General features: G+C 47.0%; 1 long non-coding RNA gene across 1 annotated transcript in view; it reads right to left on the reverse strand.

Annotated features, from left to right (window-relative positions):
• Nucleotides 1–20,322, reverse strand: part of LOC129525927 (uncharacterized) — a 53,421-nt gene that overhangs the window by 3,537 nt on the left and 29,562 nt on the right. The window lies entirely within an intron of this gene.

Here is a 20,322-nt window from a genome sequence, read left to right on the forward strand (position 1 = left end):
TGTTCTTTCCTGGTCAATGTTTTAAATGATAATTTGGAATACTACTAAATACGGCCGGGCGCAGTGGCTCACGCCTGTAATCCCAGCACTTTGGGAGGCTGAGGTGGGTGGATCACTTGAGGTCAGGAGTTCAAGACCAGCCTGGCCAACATAGTGAAACCCCATCTCTACTAAAAATACAAAAAATTAGCCAGGCATAGTGGCAGCCACCTGTAATCCCAGCTACTCGGGAGGCTGAGGCAGGAGAATCGCTTGTACCCGGGAGGTGGAGGTTGCAGGGAGCCAAGATCGCACCACCACTGTACTCCAGCGTGGGCAACAGATGAGACTCTGTCTCAAAAACAAAACCAAAAAACAGGCGGGGCACGGTGGCTCATGCCTGTAATCCCAGCACTTTGGGAGGCCGAGGCGAGCGGATCATGAGGTCAGGAGATGGAGACCATCCTGGCCAACATGGTGAAACCCCATCTCTATTAAAAATACAAAAATTACCTGAGCGTGGTGGTGCGTGTCTGTAATCCCAGCTACTCAGGAGGCTGAGGCAGGAGAATCGCTTAAAACCAGGGAGTCGGAGGTTGCAGTGAGCTGAGATCGCGCCACTGCACTCTAGCCTGGCGACAGTGAGACTAGGTCTCAAAAGGGAAAAAAAAAAGACTTTTACTAACTACTGTATTATTATATGCATATTTCACAAGGCTCTGAGAAATACCCAGTACTTTGAGTAACAGACGAATAGTTCAAAGAGATCTCAGAGACTGGAATAATAGAATATGACACCCAAAGGATATATCTCAACAGGAATAAGTAAACAAAATCAAGCAATCCATACAATATGTTTAGCAGCCCTTCGTCCTTACCACAGCACTTTAAGTTAGCTGGGCAAGCATATATTTGGCTGGTTGGGTAACAGCCAAATTCTCATATGTTAAGTCTGGAGGGAATTAGAAGTGTTGATTTAGCAGCTCTGCTCTGTGGAAGATGGCATCTCTATGATTCTCTTGGCTTGTATCCCACGGTCATAAGGTAGCTGCTGCGGCTCCAGCCATTTCTACATTCACAGGTAGAGGTAGGGGAAGAACGACTGCTAAGGCCAGGAGCGGTGGCTCATGCCTGTAATCCCGGCACTTTGGGAGGCCGAGGCGGGCGGATCACGAGGTCAGGAGATCGAGACCATCCTGGCCAACATAGTGAAACCCTGTCTCTAATAAAAATACAAAAAAATTAGCCTGGCGTAGTGGTGGCTGCCTATAGTCCCAGCTACTTGGGAGGCTGAGGCAGGAGAATGGCATGAACCTAGGAGGCGGAGCTTGCAGTGAGCTGAGATCATGCCACTGCACTCCAGCCTGGGCTACTGAGTGAGACTCCATCTCCAAAAAAAAAAAAAAAAAGAACAACTGCCAGCCGCAATGATCTCTTCTATCTCAAATGCAAAAGCTTCCCCTGGCAAGCTGGAAGTCAACTCACATTTGTACATCATTGACTAGAAATCTGTCACGTGGCTACTCATAGCTATAAGGGAGATGGAAAATATGAGCATTTAGATTTCTTTTCAGTCTATAGTGAAGTTTGGAAAACGACAAGTGAGTTAAAGGTATCGTATTCCATTTCACATTTGGAGAAAACATAGGGTTGAGAGAAGTTAAATATTTGCCCCAATATCGTATAGTTAATAGGCTGGATACAGGTTTGAATCCAGGACTGTCTTTCTCCCAGTTTCATTGCATATTTCGCACAGTGCTGCCTTCCAGGATTAATATCACAGGAGGAAACTTGACAGGGACATCCTGGAACATCTTTTGAGTGGAAGAACCCATTACATAAACGCAGGATGAAGAAAAAATTTCATTTGAAAAAGATGTGGAAATTTAGCTTACCACAAACTTAATAGAAGCCAAAACTGAAGAGAGGATGCATCCAGAGAAGTGTCCAGATGGAGACAACTGAGCCACAGATGTGATAGTCAGCCCTAGGGGAATATGGTGCTCTGTTCTGGGGCGATTCCTCAAGAAGAAAGGTGACCATCTACAGAGACCTGGAGAGGACAGAACTTTTTTGGGAGGGTAGGCGGCCTGCCTAAAAACCTTGTCACCCAAGAGGAGAGTGAAGCACCAGGGGATTGTAGCCTGGGGGAGGGGTCATCCAACAACACAACTGTCTTCGTTTTCAAATATCTTAAGGGCTGTAAGATGAACCAGAATGTATGTTGTCCCAGAGGCCAGAATGAGAACTGATGGGCAGAACTCTCCGGTAAGATTTTGGCTGAACATAAAGGAAACCCCTTTAAACCAGGGCTGTCCAGCAGAGAAAATGCTCCCCATGAGTGGAGGGCCCCAAGACATAGAGAGGACTCCAGGAAAAGCTACAGAGAAGATGTTGCTGATTCCTGCATCCATGGGAACTTGATGCCCTCCATCTCTAGGAGCTTATCAAAATGTGGGTCTGCAAGCAAATACCCAGGAAAAGCAGCTCTCTCCCCCTCTATATTCATTTACGGGGTGGGCGTGAGGGAAGGACCGCTAGTAAAAATCAAGTAATAGGAACAGTGAACATTTTTATGGGCAACCCCAAAATATTTCAAAATAATATTTTATCTCTGAAATTGTTGCTTTTTTTTTTTTTAATATTCGATGCCATGGTTGGGCTCTTTAAGATGCAAGGAAGAGAGCATTCAAAGCCTTAAATGAGCTTGGTGGAAGGATATTCATCATCTCAACAGCTATACCACCACTCAGGAGTTTCTGCACTTTCTAAGCTGAATTCTGCAGAGACCCGAGACAGTAGTTCATGGGAGTCCTGCATATGGCATCTGCCCCAGCATCTCCACTTCTCTTTGCATCTCACAGGCAAGCTCCTTTAGCAGGAAGGATCTAAGTAGGTAGTTTGTTTCCAACCAATAAGACGCAGCCTTATTGGCACCCCTTGGCAGAACACTACCAATCCCTGGTCCAACTGCCTGTGGCCAGGGAACAGCACTGATGTTTGGGATGCTCCACAGCCTTCCAAGCACAAAAATGTAGGCAGAAAGAACGCCCTGGTGCCGAGACCAGCTCGGTTGGGGAGACCCTAACCCAGTGGCACTAGAGGAATTAAAGACACATACACAGAAATATAGAGGTGTGAAATGGGAAATCAGGGGTCTCACAGCCTTCAGAGCTGACAGCCACGAACAGAGATTTACCCACGTATTTATTAACAGCAAGCCAGTCATTAGCATTGTTTCTATAGATATTAAATTAACTAAAAGTATCCCTTATGGGAAACCAAGGGATGGGCCGAATTAAAGGAATAGGTTGGGCTAGTTAACTGCAGCAGGAGCATGTCCTTAAGGCACAGATCGCTCATGCTATTGTTTGTGGTGTAAACGCCTTTAAGCGGTTTTCTACCCTGGGCAGGCCAGGTGTTCCTTGCCCTTATTCTGGTAAACCCACAACCTTCCAGCATGGGCATTATGGCCATCAAGAACATGTCACAGTGCTGCAGAGATTTTGTTTATGGCCAGTTTTGGGGACAGTTTATGGCCAGATTTTGGAGGGCTTGTTCCCAACACCCTGGGACACCTTTCTGGTTCAAGCTGACGAGCTCAAGGACTGCCTGGGACGGCCATTCTGACTGAGCTCACAAGGTAGTGTTTGTTTGTTTGTTTGTTTGTTTTGAGACAGAGTTTCACTCTTGTTGCCCAGGCTGGAGTGCAATGGCAGGATCTTGGCTCGTCGCAACCTCCACCTCCCGGGTTCAAGCGATTCTCCTGCCTCAGCCTCTGGAGTAGCTGGGATTACAGGCATCTGTCACCACACTCGGCTAATTTTGTATTTTTAATAGATATGGGGTTTCTCCATGTTGGTCAGGCTGGTCTTGAACTCCTGACCTCAGGTGATCTGCCTACCTTGGCCTCCCAAAGTGCTGGGATTACAAGTGTGAGCCACCGCACCCGGCCTGTTTTTTGTTTTTGTTTTTGTTTTCAGACGGAGTCTCGCTCTGTTGCCCAGGCTGGAGTGCAGTGGCGCTATCTCGGCTCACTGCAAGCTCTGCCTCCCGGGTTCACGCCATTCTCCTGCCTCAGCCTCCAGAGTAGCTGGGACTACAGATGCCCGCCACCACGCCTGGCTAATTTTTTGTATTTTTAGTAGAGATGGGGTTTCACCATGTTAGCCAGGATGGCCTTGATCTCCTGACCTCATGATCCACCCACCTCGGCCTCCCAAAGTGCTGGGATTACAGGCGTGAGCCACTGCGCCAGCCCCACATGGTAGTTTTGATACCCCAAGGGGCTTTGGTGTCTCAGAGTAAATAGCCCTGACATTCTTGTCAAACAGCACCTGATGAGAGCTGTTTTTCTTAATCATTCTCCTTAAATTGACCACAATCCAAAAGAGGTAAGACTGTGTGTGGGGCTTTTTGAGAAAGAGAGGTTACCAAGAGGGTCTGTGAGCCATAGAAAGTCAAGTGGCAGAGTCAGCTGCAGGTTCACGGGTCCCAAGCCAGGCATCATTAGAGTCTAAGGACTTTATTCCACCAATCTGAGCTCTCTCCTGTCCCCTTCAGCCATGATTTGAACCCACCCAGGGATAAGGGACCCCGGGGTGGCTTCCACCCTACCCACCTTCAGTCTTTAGGCCGCCTTGGTGAGGCCTCAGCATCTAATGTAATTGTCTTCACTCAAGCCTTGGCCATCAGACCCCTGGAGAGCTAATTTGATTTATTTCCTTTTAAATTAGATTTCCCCAAACCATCTGCTTCCACTGTGGAAATGCAGGCAGGATCAGCTTTTTTTTTTTTTTTTTTTTTTTTTTGAGACGGAGTCTTGCTCTGTCGCCCAGGCTGGAGTGCAGTAGCATGATCTCAGCTCACTGCAACCTCTGCCTCCTAGGTTCAAGCCATTCTCCTGCCTCAGCCTCCTGAGTAGCTGAGATTACAGGCGCATGCCACCACACCCGTCTAATTTTTTGTATTTTTAGTAGAGACAGGTTTTCACCATGTTCCCCAGGCTGGTCTCAAACTCCTGAGCTCAGGCAATCCACCCACCTCGGCCTCCCAAAGTGCTAGGATTACAAGCGTGAGCCACCATGCCTGGTCAGGATCAGCTCTTATTCCAGTATAGAATCTCCACTACTCTGCAAGGAGTCGAGGACCCAGAGCTGACCTGGCCAAGCAAGGCAGTGTGTGACCCAGCGAGGCTAACACACCCGGCAAGGACAGGCAGCGGTGCTCATAGACCTCAGCATAGTTTGGGCTGAACAACTGATCCTCTGTACCACGCTGGGAGCTGGGGAGGCATGGGGATCATTCTCTATTCTTAACATATGGAGAAACAGGGCCAAAGAAAAGGGTCACTGATGCCGGGGACCACAAAGCTCCAGCAAGCCTGGAGAAGAGCATGGTTACAGTAGAAAGCACAGAGACATGGGAAATAGACCTATGTACAACTTATGTCTCAGACACTCGACTAGCGTGTCTTGGGCCTCAGTTTCCTCATATAAATTGGAGCTAATAAAACATATCAGGCGAGGGCCAGGCATGGTGGCTCACGCCTGTAATCCCAGCACTTTGGGAGGCCAAGGCGGGTGGATCACGAGGTCAGGAGATCGAGACCATCCTGGCTAATATGGTGAAACCCTGTCTCTACTAAAAATACACAAAATTATCTGGGCATGGTGGTGGGTGCCTGTAGTCCCAGCTACTTGGGAGGCTGAGGCAGGAGAATCACTTGAACCCAGGAGGTGGAAGTTGTGGTGAGCTGAGATTATGCCACTACACTCCAGCCTGAGCAACAGAGTGAGACTCTGTCCCAGAAAAAAAAAAAAAAAAAAAGAGACAGTAGAGATCATATTCCTGAGTGGGTGCTGAGTTCATCTGCAGATCAGTTATGCACCTCCTGAGCCTTCTTGCTGTGGCAGTGCTGGGTGGCCGTGGCTTCCATGAACTCCCATGAGGAGGTGGGGTTGCTCAGTGGGATGCAGGCCAGAGTCACGATGCTGACGTGAGATGATACAACTTTGATTAAGGTTTATGGTAAAGTCACAGCTTTGTTTAAGACTGCACTAAAACTGATGACATTTCCAAAGCTTCTGACCAAAAATGTGGAGCACATAAAAGAAAGTCAGTTAAGGTTAAGAAGCATTAGAGCCGGGCACAGTGGCTCACACCTGTAATCCCAACATTTTTTTAAATTTTTATTTATTTATTTATTTTTTTGAGATGGAGTCTCACTCTGTCACCCTGGAGTGCAGTGGCACAATCTTGGCTCACCACAACCTCTGCCTCCCGGGTTCAAGCAATTCTCCTGCCTCAGTCTCCTGAGTAGCTGGGATTACAGTCATGCGCCACTACGCCTGGCTAATTTTTTGTATTTTTAGTAGAGACACGGTTTTGCCATGTTGACCAGGCTTGTCTCGAACTCCTGACCTCAAGTGATCCACCCACCTCAGCCCAAAGTGCTGGGATTATAGACATAAGCCACTGCACTCGACCCTGATCCACTTTTCTTAATCTTTTCTGAAAAGAGTTATCAGTGATGAAGAAAATGAGCAGGAGAATGAAGATGAAATGCAAAGACAGTATTCAGCAAATTAAAGTTAGGAATCCCCTGAATCTCTTGGAAACAAGAGAGCTGGTTTCCTGAGTATTTGCTTGGAGACCCACATTTCTCTAAGCTCTTGGAGATGGAAAGCACATAGGAGTTCAAGTCCCCATTAGTGCTGGAATCAGCAACACCTTATCTCTAGCTTCTCCGGGAGCCCTCATTGGCATGGATACCTCTCCGTCACAATCCCCTGATGTTGAAAGAGACTCAGGGGAACTTCTAACTCTTCTGCCATGCACCCTGCCCCAGCCAGACCTAGAAAAACCTAGACCCAAATTCAGTGGCCACCACCATTTTATATCAGGCTGCCCTTCATTTCCTTCTGGACCAGCACGGAGTCCCCCATCACCTCCCATGTTCCCAGATCCTCCTGCAGATACCAAAGTGTTGGAAGATGTAACAGGCGTTTGGTCACGAATGACATCTTGACCACTCTCTGGGTTTAAAGCAAATACAGAGGAGGAGGGTAATAGCACTTCAGTTATTTCAAACCTCTCTTTCCCAAGGAGAGGAGTATGTTTTCGGCCCTGGCTGACACAAGCAAATGTTTCATCATTTTCTCTATAATAAGAGTTAGCTATTATATCTAGTATAATTTATATCTCCTTTCAATTGTAGTAGGTTGGAAATTGTTGAATAACCAATGTATAAACACAGTCTAGCCAAGAAAACAGAATCCAAAACAGGTAATTCATCAGAGAGAATTTAATATAGGAAACTGGTTAAGCAAGTATTGAAAAACCACTAAGAGAACAAAGAAGTAATGCAGAAATCATAGCCAGGGAAAACAGCTGGCAGCCCTAGGGCTGCGGAACAGAAGGAAGAGATGGGATTATCAGATTCTAGAAGCCCAGAGGAGGGGCTCTGCAGAGTTGGGGCTCAGACCTTGAGGAGGGGGCATGTCCCAGCTGTTGCTGGTGACTCTGGGGGCTGTGGAGAGGCGACTCTTAAAACTTTCCTGAGGTGAGCAAGCAAGAAAGGAAAAGCTGGCCACCTCCTCTTCCCCACAGCCTGGCTTCTCCCAGCAGAGGGAAAGCTGTCATAACTTGAATATAATCGGAATCTTTGACAGTTACCTACAATTGAGCATCATCATTCTAGAATTAAGACTGTGTTTTGCAGCTTGAAGTCACTATGGGACTTCACCCTAAAAGGGATCAAGAAAGTCTGAGACTGGTCACATATCTATCTTGAGCCAGGGAACAACGACCCCCACTGACCACAATTTAGGAAAAACGTGAGACAGAAGAAAGGTGCTTTAAGATCGCAACCCACCAACCCTGCTTGTTCCACCTACCAGGTGCAAATACAACATGCTTGGCACATAGGAAACACAAAATACACGGCATTTTTCCTATGGAATCCTATTGACTGAAATGTAAGAGTGTTGAACTCCACCTCACCAAAAGATTACAAAATCCTCGGGTTCCAGTTGTGCCAGGAGCAGGGTTGTCCGAAAGTGACTCTGAGCTGGGTTGCATGCACGAAGAGCTCATTGGGATCCAGGATTCCCCTTCTCTGAGTGGGAGGAGCCACCCCAAGCTCAGCTTCCCACAACTAGTAGCTTAACAGGGAATTGCAGCATTCCCTGGTCTGGGAGTCTCCAGGGCCTGGGCTTGTTCCGGCAGCTGTCACCAGTTAGCACTTAAATCCAGACTGCCTGGCCCCAAGCAGTCTGTGGGTCCTTCCCTTAATAAGGCTACTTTCATATTTGCCCTGCAAATAAATGCCAGCGTCCCTTCTCTGGAACATGCCAACTCTGTCTTGCCGACCCTTGCTGGACCTGTAAATTTTCCCTTCTCTTACTCCACCTCCTCGGAAATAAATAAAAGGTCTTCTTTTACCCATGCCATTGGACATCATGGGATTCATCCTCATCCCTGATACTTTACAGGTGGGGACCCAGATAGAGCCCGTCTTGCACAACGGTTCCGAGTTAACTCCAGGGAACACGTGACAAGGGTAGATTGACTCAGACACACAGGGCCCCTATATTTGGGTCTTCTCTTTCTACCCAAATTTATAGACCTCTTCACACCAAATGCAGACCCTACCCCAACTGGATCTCCTTTGAATCAGCTTTTTTTTTTTTTGAGATAGAGTCTCGCCCTGTAACCCAGGCTGGAGTGCAGTGGCGCGATCTCGACTTACTGAAACCTCCGCCTCCCAGGTTCAAGCAATTCTTGTGCCTCAGCCTCCCAAGTAGCTGGAATTACAGGCGCCTGCCATGACATCTGGCTAATTTTTGTATTTTTAGTAGAGACAGGGTTTCGCCACGTTGGCCAGGCTGGTCTTGAACTCCTGACTTCAGGTGATCCACCCGCCTCAGCCTCTCAAAGTGCTGGGATTACATGCGTGAGCCACTGCGCCAGGCCTGAATCAGCTCTTTACCTTAACACATACTGTGCCCACCACCACCCACCTAGAGTCCCTCCCTCTCTTCCTCATGAGGTCCTTCCTTCCCTCCAAGGCCCAGCTCAGAGCCTCCTCAACCCATCATCAGACCTTGTGGCAGAGACCTCCTGCTGATTGTCAGAGGCCCTGCCCCCTTTAGGGAGGGTGCAGTCAGTGCTGGAAGGGGCTGCCCAGCCAGTCTCCCTGCATCTGCAAGGGATGATGGGACCACTTCTTGCTGGTGGAATAAAAGTGGAAGTGGTGAGCGTAACTTCCAGCACAGAAGCAGGTGTGTCTTCTCGGCTCTTTCTCCTCTAACGGATCAATGGAGGAATCTAGAGGACGGAAGAAATGATCTTGGATCCCTGAATGGCCTTATGAAAGGCACCTCGGCAAGACTGCTTGTGCACTGGCGGAGACGCAGGGAGGGGTATCTTTTTTTTTTTTTTTTTTTTTTGAGATGGAGTCTCGTGCTGTCACCCAGTCTGGAATGCAGTGGCACGATCTCGGCTCACTGCAACCTCCACCTCCTGGGTTCAAGCCATTCTCCTGCCTCAGCCTCCTGAGTAGCTGGGACTACAGGCACCTGCCACCACGCCTGGCTAATTTTTTGTATTTTTAGTAGAGATAGGGTTTCACCATGTTAGCCAGGATGGTCTCGATCTCCTGACCTCGTGATCCGCCCGCCTCAGCCTCCCAAAGTGCTGGGATTTCAGGCGTGAGCCACCGTGCCCGGTCAGGATATCCTGTACTAAACACTAGGAATCCTGGGCTTGTCTGCTCCAGCGGCCGGCATTGCACCCCTCATTGCAACCCATTGCTACTTTGCTTGGCCTTCTATGGCCATCTGATGCTGCACGTTACATGAGGATGTTTTGGGTGACAAGCATCAGAAGCCCAAAGTCAAACTTTTTTTTCAGACACGGTCTTGCTCTGTCACTCAGGCTGGAGTGCAGTGGCGAAATCACAGCTCACTGCAGCCTCCTTCTCCCAGGCTCAAGCGATCCTCCCACTTCACCCTCCTGAGTAGCTGGGACTACAGGCGTGTCCCACCAAGCCCGGGTACTTTTCTTGTGTTTGGGTATTTTTTTGTAGAGACAGTTTCACCGTGTTGCCCAGGCTCGTCTTGAACTCTTGGGCTCAAGTGATCCACCCACCTGGGCCTTCCAAAGTGCTGGGATTACTGGCATGAGCCACCGCACCCAACCCAAACATTTTGAAGCAATAAGGAACTTCTGTCACATACAGGAAGGTCCGAGGAGGGGGAGTTCCATGGTTGACCATCCTTAGCACATCGGTTTTTGACTTTGTGTTTATCCTTTCAAAGACACAAGGTGGCTACCACAAGTCAAGGCTTCATGTCATCATGATATCTATGTCTAAAAGCTGGAAGAGAAAATATTCCTTCAGTGTGTCTCTTTTTTAAGAACATGAGCCGGGCGCGGTGGCTCATTCCTATAATCCCAGCATTTTGGGAGGCTGAGGCAGGAGAATGGCTTGAACCTGGGAGGCAAAGGTTGCAGTGAGCTGAGATCATGCCATTGCACTCCAGCCTGGGCGACAGAGTGAGACTCCCTCTCAAAAAAAAAGAAAAGAATATGAAAGAAAAGAATTCCCGCAGAAGACATCTTACATCCTATTGGCCAGATATGATCACATGCCCATTCTTAAACCAGGCAAGTAGGGTGGGAGGAATTACCACGGCAGGTCAGGCAAAGCAGTACTCATTCCCCAACGCCCAGGGTTGGGAGGATCCTGCCTCACCTGGAGCACGTGGCCTCCAGACACCCGGAGTCAAGTGGGACACAGCGACTTAGTGGCCCTAACACTGTGAGCCAGACTCATCTATCCCCTACATTGTCCTTTCATCATCTCAACCTATGAGAGGTATGAACTGCTGGGCAGGAGATCTGTATTTTGAAGATTTTATAGGGAGAGGGTTGGAGAGAGAGTGATATTTTATCAGACACTAAAACCTTCAAGAAATGTTGGGGAGTGACCCAGGAGTCAATAAATAATTGCAACAAGGTGATTCTTACTTCGTGCTCCAAGACGTCTGTTCTTTCCTGCTTTGTGACACAGGCCTCCGTGCTGGCATTTGTGAAATGCAGATAACCTGTCGAATCTCTAAGGTCTCCAGTACTCTGGGTGTAATCTCCTGAGGCCAGGAGCTGGGTCTTCAGGTCTTCACTTTCTCTCTATGTCCCCAACACAGCTCTGGAGGCAGGCTTGACGTGCAGTGTGGACAGTAGCCATTCAAGAATTTTAACATTTTCAGGCCAGGTACAGTGGCTCATGCCCATGATCCCAACACTTTGGGAGGCCGAGGCAGGCAGATCATGCGGTCAAGAATTCGAGACCAGTCTGGCCAACGTGGTGAAACCCCGTCTCTACCAAGAAAATACAAAAATTAGCTAGGCATAATCCCAGCTAATTCGGGAGGCTGAGGCAGGAGAATTGCTTGAACCCAGGAGGTGGAGGTTGCAGTGGGCCGAGATCGTGTCACTACACTCCAGCCTGGGCGACAGAGCAAGACTCCATCTTGGGGGAAAAAAGAAAAAGAATTTTAACATTTTCAACTCTGTGAGAGACCCCACTCTTCATGAAATGGAGTGATTCGTAGCTGTTATCGAAGCGTGAAATCTGAATTTCATGCTGTGAGAATGGTCTGCAAGAGTGACTCAGATAACTGGTGAGGGAGGCTGTGGGGTACATTGCAAAGGCCTTGTAGGGAGGGAGACAGACTTGAGCTCAAACCCTGGCTCTGCCACTTACTGAGTGATCTTGGACAAATCACTTAACCTCTAAACTCCTGGCTCTCCTCTATAAAATGAAGGGCAGGCTGGGCACAGTGGCTCACGCCTGTAATCCCAGCACTGGGAAGCCGAGGCGGGTGGATCACTTGAGGTCAGGAGTTCGAGACCAGCCTGACCCCATGGTGAAACCCCGACTCTACTAAAAATACAAAATTAGCCAGGCATGGTGGCAGGCACCTGTAATCACAGCTTCTTGGGAGGCTGAGGCAGGAGAATCACTTGAACCTGGGAGGCGGAGGTTGCAGTGAGCCAAGATTGTGCCATTGCACTCCAGCCTGGGCGACAAGAGCGAAACTCCATCTCAAAAAATAAATAAATAAATAAAGTAAAATGAGGGGCAATTCCTACCAAACAGAGCATATGGAGAGACCCGGTAAATGATGGCCAGCCTTGTCATTATGCTGCTATGATCACGAGGTGCCCTTGGAGACAGCAGGAGGTACGAATGAGGAAACTCTGCACTGGGGCTGGACCCAGAGTGTTGGAGGCCGGTTGCTCAGGCTACTAAGGCAGTTTGGGGTGCACTAGTGAGGAAAGAGCCGGCAGCAGGCCAAAGCCCAGGAATGGGCAGGAAAGGGTGGAATTAGAGATCTTGGAGAAAGGACCAAGCACCAGCCGTTGCAACCATCTACAGACCCACTGGGACATGTCTTGAAGATTTTCAAGCCCGGTAAAATTTCTGTATTTGAGCACTACCCCTAGAAAGTCTTGGTAATTTCAGGATTTACGATAAAATCTTTCCAATGACCTGGCCTCTCGGTTTTTTGACCTCCTCACTCACTCCTGTGGCCAGAGGCTTTCAAACTTGTTTGTCCATGACCCAACCATATGTGTGACTCAGTACACACAGGCACCATATAGAAATACACACATCTGGCTGGGCACGGTGGTTCATGCCTATAATCCCAGCACTTTAGGAGGCTGAGGTGGGTGGATCACGAGGTCAGGAGATCGAGACCATCCTGGCTAACACAGTGAAACCCTGTCTCTACTAAAAATACAAAAATATTAGCCGGGCGTGGTGGCGGGTGCTTGTAGTCACAGCTACTCGGGAGGCTGAGGCAAGAGAATCGCTTGAACCTGGGAAGCAGAGGTTGCAGTAAGCTGAGATCGTGCCACTGCACTCCAGCCTGAATGACAGAGCAAGACTCCATTTCCAAAAAAACAAAACAAACAAACAAAAACAAAAACAAAAAATCCACATCTACATATATAAAATTGAAATGAAAGTTTTATGATATGATACATATCCTTGCTGCATGCAATGTGCTCTGCTATTTTCTATTCTATTCTATTCTATTTCATTTTTATAGATGCTGGTTTTAACCCACTAATTTAATTTTATGATCCACTAATGGGCTGTGTCTCTCAATTTGAAAAACACTGCCCCAGACTTTTTTTTTATTACTTCACTCCAGTTTTAGAGATTGAGATGTTGATGGGAGCCAGGTGCACTGGTGTACACTACAAAGGTGCACCTGTAGTCCCAGACCCTCAGGAGGCTGAGGCAGGAGGGCCACTTGAACCCAGGGGTTTGAGACCCCATCTCTACATTTAAACGTTTTAAATTTTTTAAATGTTGAGGAGAAACCAGCAATGAAGACTGAGATGAAGTAGCCAATAAAGTAGAAAAAAGAGCCCTTCATTAGCTCAATCCAAGCATCACAGTCTCCAATCCCTTTCTGTCATTCGAACTCACTCCAGTCCTACCCTACCCAAAACCTCTCATCCACTGACCTTACCACCTTCTCCTTGTCTCTCACATCCTCCTGATGTCACTTCCCCTTTATCTGATTTAGATTACATAGGGCATAATAATCTATTACTTGGGCTGGGCGCGGTGGCTCACGCCTATAATCCTAGCACTTTGGGAGGCCAAGGCGGGTGGATCACCTGAGATCAGGAGTTCTAGACCAGCCTGGCCAACATGGTGAAACTCTGTCTCTACTAAAACTACAAAAATTAGCCGGGCTTGGTGGCAGGCGTCTGTAATCCCAGCTATTCAGGAGGCTGAGGCAGGAGAATTGCTTGAACCCGGGAGGCCGAGGTTGCAGTGAGCCAAGATCGTGCCACTGCACTCCAGCCTGGGGGACAAGAGCAAGACTTCATCTCAAATAATAATAATAATAATAATAACAATCCATTACTTGATTTGTTTAATAAATAGTTACTGGCCGGGTGCGGTGGCTCACGCCTGTAATCCCACCACTTTGGGAGACCAAGGTGGATGGATCGCGTGAGGTCAGGAGTTCAAGACCAGCCTGGCCAACATGGCGAAACCCCGTCTCTACTAAAACTACAAAAAAATTAGCTGGGTGTGGTGGTGGGCGCCTGTAATCTCAGCTACTAGGGAGGCTGGGGTAGGAGAATCGCTTGAACCCGGGAGGTGGAGGTTGCAGTGAGCGGTGATCGCGCCATTGCATTCCAGCCTGGGTGATAGAGTGAAACTCTGTCTCAAAAAACAAACAAAAAAAAATAGTTACTGAGGGCTCACTCTGTGCCAAGCACTGTTCTAAGGTACTGAAGATACAGGAGTGAACAAAACAAAAGACTGGCCTGTGAACATGTTTTTATTGGGGGGAAACAGACAATAAGAAAATAAACAAGGGCCAGGCGCAGTGGCTCACGCTTGTAATCCCAGCACTTTGGGAGGCCAAGGTGGTCAGATCACCTGAGGTCGGGAGTTTGAGACCAGCCTGACCAACATGGAGAAACCCCGTCTCTACTAAAAACACAAAAGTAGCCGGGCGTGGTGGCGCATGCCTATAATCCCAGCTACTCGGGAGGCTGAGGCAGAAGAATTGCTTAAACCCAGGAGGTGGAGGTTGCGGTGAGCCGAGATCGCGCCATTGTACTCCAGCCTGGGCAACAAGAGCAAAACTCCTTTTAAAAAAAAAAAAAAAAATGAAGAAGGAAAAAAGGAAAATAAACAAGAACATTTAAACTATTTCAGTGTACAGGCATACCTCAGAGAACATTGCAGGTTCGGTTCCAGATCACTGCATTAAAATAAATATTGCAATAAAGTGAGTCACACAAAGTTTTGGTTTCCCAGTGCATATAAAAATTATGTTTATACTACACAGTAGTCTATTAAATGTGCAATAGCATTATGTCTAAAAAATATGTACATATCTTAATTTAAAAATACTTTATTGCTAAAAAAATTATGCTAACAATCATCTGATCCTTCAGCAAGTCATATCTTTCTGCCTTAATGGATGGCTGCTGACTGACCGGAATGATGGTTGCTGAAGTTTGGGGTGGCTGTGGCAATTTCTTCAAATAAGGCAACATGAAGTTTTCTGCATTGATTGACTCTTCCTTTCATAAAACATTTCTTTGTAGCCTGCAATGGTATTTGGTAGCATTTTACCCGTAATAGAACTTCTTTCAAAACTGGAGTCAGTCCTTTCAAACCCTGCCACTGTTTTATCAACTAAGTTTGTGTCATATGCTAAATTTCTTTGTTGTCATTTTCACAATGTTCATAGCATCTTCACCAGAAGTAGATTCCGTCTCAAGAAACCACTTTCTTTGCTCATCCGTAGGAAGCAACTCCTCATCTATTAGTTTAGTGCAAAAGTAATTGTGGTTTTGCCATTACTTTGAATGGTTTACTAAATATTAATATTAAAGTTTTCTCATGAGATTGCAGTAATTCAGTCACATATTCAGGCTTCACTTCTAATTCTAGTTCTCTTGCTATTTCCAACACATCTACCGTTTCTTCCTCCACTGAAGTCTCGAACCCCTCAAAGACATCTATAAGGGTTGGAGTCAACTTCTTCCAAACTTCTGTTAATGTTGCTATTTTGACCTCCCCCCATGAATCACGAATGTTCTTAATGGCATCTAGGATGGTGAATCCTTTCCAGAAGGTTTTCAGTTTACTTTGCCCAGATTCATCACAGAAATCACTATCTATGGCAGCTATAGCTTTGTAAGATGTATTTCTTAAATAATAAGACTTCAAAGTCAAAATTACTCCTTGATCCATGGGCTGCAGAATCAATATGTTGGCAGGCATGAAAACAGCATTAATCTCCTTGTATGTCTTCATCACATTTCTAGGGTGACAAAGTGCCTGTCCATGAGCAATAATATTTTGAAATAAATATTTTTTTCTAAGCAGTAGGTCTCAACAGAGGGCTTAAAATGTTCAGTAAACCATAGTATAATGGTTAACAGACATGCTGTTATCCAGGATTCATTGTTCCATTTATAGAGCACAGCAGAGTAGATTTAGCACAATTCTTAAGGGCCCTGTAATTTTAGGAATTGTCAATGAGCATTGGTTTCAACTTAAAGTCACCAGCTGCCTTAGCCCTTAACAAGAGAGTCATCCTTTCCTTTGAAGTTTTGAAGCCAGGTGTTGACTTCTCCTCTCTAGCCACGAAAGTCCTAGATGGCATCTTCTCCCAGTAGATACCTGTTTTGTTTACATTTAAAACCTGTTGTTTAGTGTTGCCACCTCATCAGTTATCTTAGCAAGATCTTCTGGATAACTTGCAGCTTCTACATCAGTACTTGCTACTTTATGTTGTATTTTTAGGTTACAGAGATGGCTTATTTCCTTAAACTTCATGAATCAAACTCTGCTAGCTTCTAACTTTTCTGCAGCTTCCTTACCTTACTCAGCCTCACTGAATTTAATCAAAGAGAGTTGGAGCCTTGTTATGGATTAGGCTTTGGTTTAAGGAAATGTAGCTGATTTGATCTTCTATCCAGACCACTCAAACTTTCTCCTTATCAGCAATAGGTTGTGTTGCTTTCTTATCATCTGTGTATTTACTGGAGTAGCACATTTAATTTCCCTCAAGAACTTTTATTTTTAATACACTAATTGGCTGTTTGGCACAACAGGCCTAACTTTCAGCCTTCTTCGCTAAGCTTAATCGTTTCTGGCTTTTGATTTAAAGCGTGAAATGTGTGACTCTTCCTTTCACTTGAACACTTAGAGGCCACTGTAGGGTTATTAATGGGCTTCATTTCAATATTGTTGTGTTTTAGGGGCTAGGGAGGCCAGAGGAGAGGAAGAGAGATAGGGAAATGGAGGGTCAGGTCAGTGGAGCAGTCAGAATGCACACAACATTTATTGATTAAGTTCACCGTCTTATCTGGACACCATTCGTGGTGCCCTAAAACCATCTTATCTGGGCACCATTCGTGGTGCCCTAAAACAATCAGAATAGTAACATCAAAGATCACTAATCATGGGTCACCATAACAGATATATTAATAATGAAAAAGTTTGAAATATGGCAAGAATTACCAAAATGTGACAGAGACATGAAGTGAGCACAGGCTATTGGAAAAATTGTGCCAATAGACTTGCTGGACACGAGATTGCCACAAACCTTCAATTAAAAAAAAGTGCTGGGCGCAGTGGCTCACGCCTGTAATCCCAGCACTTTGGGAGGCCGAGGCAGGCAGATTATGAGGTCAGGAGATCGAGACCATCCTGGCTAACACAGCGAAATCCCGTCTCTACTAAAAATACAAAAAAATTAGCCAGGCGCGGTGGCGGGTGCCTGTAGTCCCAGCTACTCGGGAGGCTGAGGCAGGAGAATGGCATGAACCTGGGAGGCGGAGCTTGCAGTGAACCGAGATTGCTCCACTGCACTCCAGTCTGGGTGACAGAGCGAGATTCCTTCTCAAAAAAAATTTTAAAAAAAGTAATATCTGCAAAGTGCAATAAAGCAAAGCGCAATAAAATGAGGTGTGCTCATAACAGCCAATGCAAAGGCCTGAGGCACGAGGGTGCCTGCAGGTCCCAGGCACAGCACAGAGACCAAATAGGCTGAAACAGAGTGAGCAGGAGGAAGAGTAGGCCAGACACGGTGCTCACGCCTGTAATCCCAGCACTTTGGGAGGCTGAGGCAGGAGGATGACTTGAGGCCAGGAATTCAAGACCAGCCTGGGCAACATAGTGAGACCCCGTCTCTATAAAAAATTTAAAATTACTTGGCTGTGGTGGCTCTCACCTGTAGTCCCAGGTACTCGGGACACTGAGGTGGGAAGACTGCTTGAGCCCAGGAAGACGAGGCTGCAGTGAGCCATGATCATGCCACTGTACTCTAGCCTGGGTGACAGAGTGAGACTCTATCACAAAAAAAAAAAGAAAAAAAAAATACACACACACACACACACAGACGTATATATATATATGTATGTATGTGTGTGTGTGTGCATATATATATACACATATAAAAGAGAGAGAATAATCGAGAGGAGATCAGAAGGGAAGTGACAGGCAAGTTGATCTCATAAGTCATTCCAAGAACTTTGGGTTTTGCTCTGAAGGAGATGGGCAGTCATTCATTGCAGGGTTTGAACAGAAGGAGTGTCTTGATCTTGTTTATGTCTTAAAAGGCTCTCTGTCTGGAGAGTACATTGTAAGGTCACAGAGGAGGACATCAGTTAAGATACTGTTGGATTAATCAAGATGAGAGATGATATGATAGCGGCTTGGACCAAGCTAGCAGGGGAGGAGGAGTAGGAAGTGGTATGATTCTGGGTGAAACTTTTTTTTTTTTTTTGAGATGGAGTCTTGCTCTGTTGCCCAGGCTGGAGTGCAGTCGCACTATCTCGGCTCACTGCAAGCTCCGCCTCCCGGGTTCACGCCATTCTCCTGCCTCAGCCTCCCGAGTAGTTGGGACTACAGGCGCCTGCCACCACGCCAGGCTAATTTTTTTGTATTTTTAGTAGAGACGGGGTTTCACAGTGTAGCCAGGATGGTCTCGATCTCCTGACCTCATGATCTGCCCGCCTTGGCCTCCCAAAGTGCTGGGATTACAGGCGTGAGCCACTGTGCCTGGCTGGATGACATTTTTAAGACAAAGCTAGTGGGACTTACTGATGGGACAGACTTAAGGATTATTTCAAGGTTTGGGGCCTGAGCAGCAGAAAGCATGGAGTTGCCTTTTATGGATATGGGGAGACTTCAGGAGGAGGTTTGGGGGTGAGGGACTCAGGAGTTGAATTTTAGCCATATCAAGTTAGCTATCCCAGTAGAGAAATATGGAATCAGAAGTTTAATATATGACGTTCAGGCAGAGGCTTCGGTGAAGGAGCTATAAAATGGAAGATATTAGCATATGCTTGATGGTAAAGCCATGAGACTGGATGAAAGACCTAAGGAACAAGTGAAACAGGAGAAAGAGGTCCAAGGATGGAGCTGAGAGGTCAAAGGAGACCAATAGAAAGTAGTCACTGGGGTGAGCAGAGAATTAGGAGTGAAAGCTCCAGAGATGCAAGAAAGGGTTTCCCAAATGCAAGAGTGAGGACCCAGGTCAAACGCTGTGGATGGGGTCAAGTCCAGTGAGGATGGAGATTAATCTGAATCTTTTTTTTTCTTCTTTTTTTTTTTTGAGACAGACTTTTACTCTTGTCGACCAGGCTGGAGTGCCGTGGTGCGATCTCAGCTCACTGCAACCTCCGCCTCCCTGGTTCAAGCGATTCTCCTGCCTCAGCCTCCTGAGTAGCTGGGATTACAGGCACACACCACCACACCTGGCTAATTTTTGTATTTTTAGTAGAGATGAGGTTTCACCATGTTGGCCAGGCTAGTCTCAAACTCCTGACCTCAAGTGATCTGCCGGCCTCAGCCTCCCAAAGTGCTGGGATTACAGGCACAAGCCAGAGATGCTTACTCTTTCTTTTTTTTTTTTTTTTGAGACGGAGTCTTGCTCTTGTCACCCAGGCTGGAGTGCAGTGGCACGACCTCGGCTCACTGCAACCTCCGTCTCCTGGGTTCAAGCAATTCTCCTGCCTCAGCCTCCTAAGTAGCTGGGATTACAGGCACCCAAGATTATTATTAGCAATCAGGAAATGCAAATCAGGTCCACAAGGAGTTAATAATCATTGTCTTGGTTCAGGCCACTATGACAAAGCACCATCCCAGGTTTTGAGCAGAGGGATACACGATCTTTTTTTTTTTTTTAATAGGAGGGGCTGAGAATCCAAGAACCCAAAGCATCCCGAGTGGAGGGCCACACTGTGGACTCCAGGATGGGCGTCAGAGTGCACCTGAGCTCAGAGACTGAGACACACCAGCATCAAGTACAATTTCCAGACCAGACCCTCCTGCTCCTGGCCAGGGCATCCACTCCCTGTGGACAAGTCACAGAGCAGGATGAATCGCAGGGCTATTTGGGATCAGAGCCTGGAGTCTGCTGCTGAGGTGACTGAGATCTGTCCCCACAACACAGGCACCTGCCTCAGGCCAGACAGGTGGAGATGGCCTCACCTGGCCAGTCCTGGGAAGGGCAATGCTGCAGTTGGCCTCAGACACTGCCCCATTCCCACTCCTGTGGGAGAAGGAACCAGACTCCACCCTCAAAAGGGCACCTAGGGAGGAGGAGGCCTGCTTCTTGGTGTAAAGAACTCTCATAGAACACCTTCCCACCCCCAGGACACCCAGCGGGAGCCTGGAGCCAAGATAAGGACTCTGGACAAGAGAAGGTAGAACTTCACTGCAAAGGAAAATGGGAGGAATTTGACTGCATTTCTGAGAGGAAGAGGGTAGCA

This window comes from Gorilla gorilla, chromosome 10 (genome assembly GCF_029281585.2).
Source record: "Gorilla gorilla gorilla isolate KB3781 chromosome 10, NHGRI_mGorGor1-v2.1_pri, whole genome shotgun sequence".
NCBI lineage: Eukaryota > Metazoa > Chordata > Mammalia > Primates > Hominidae > Gorilla > Gorilla gorilla.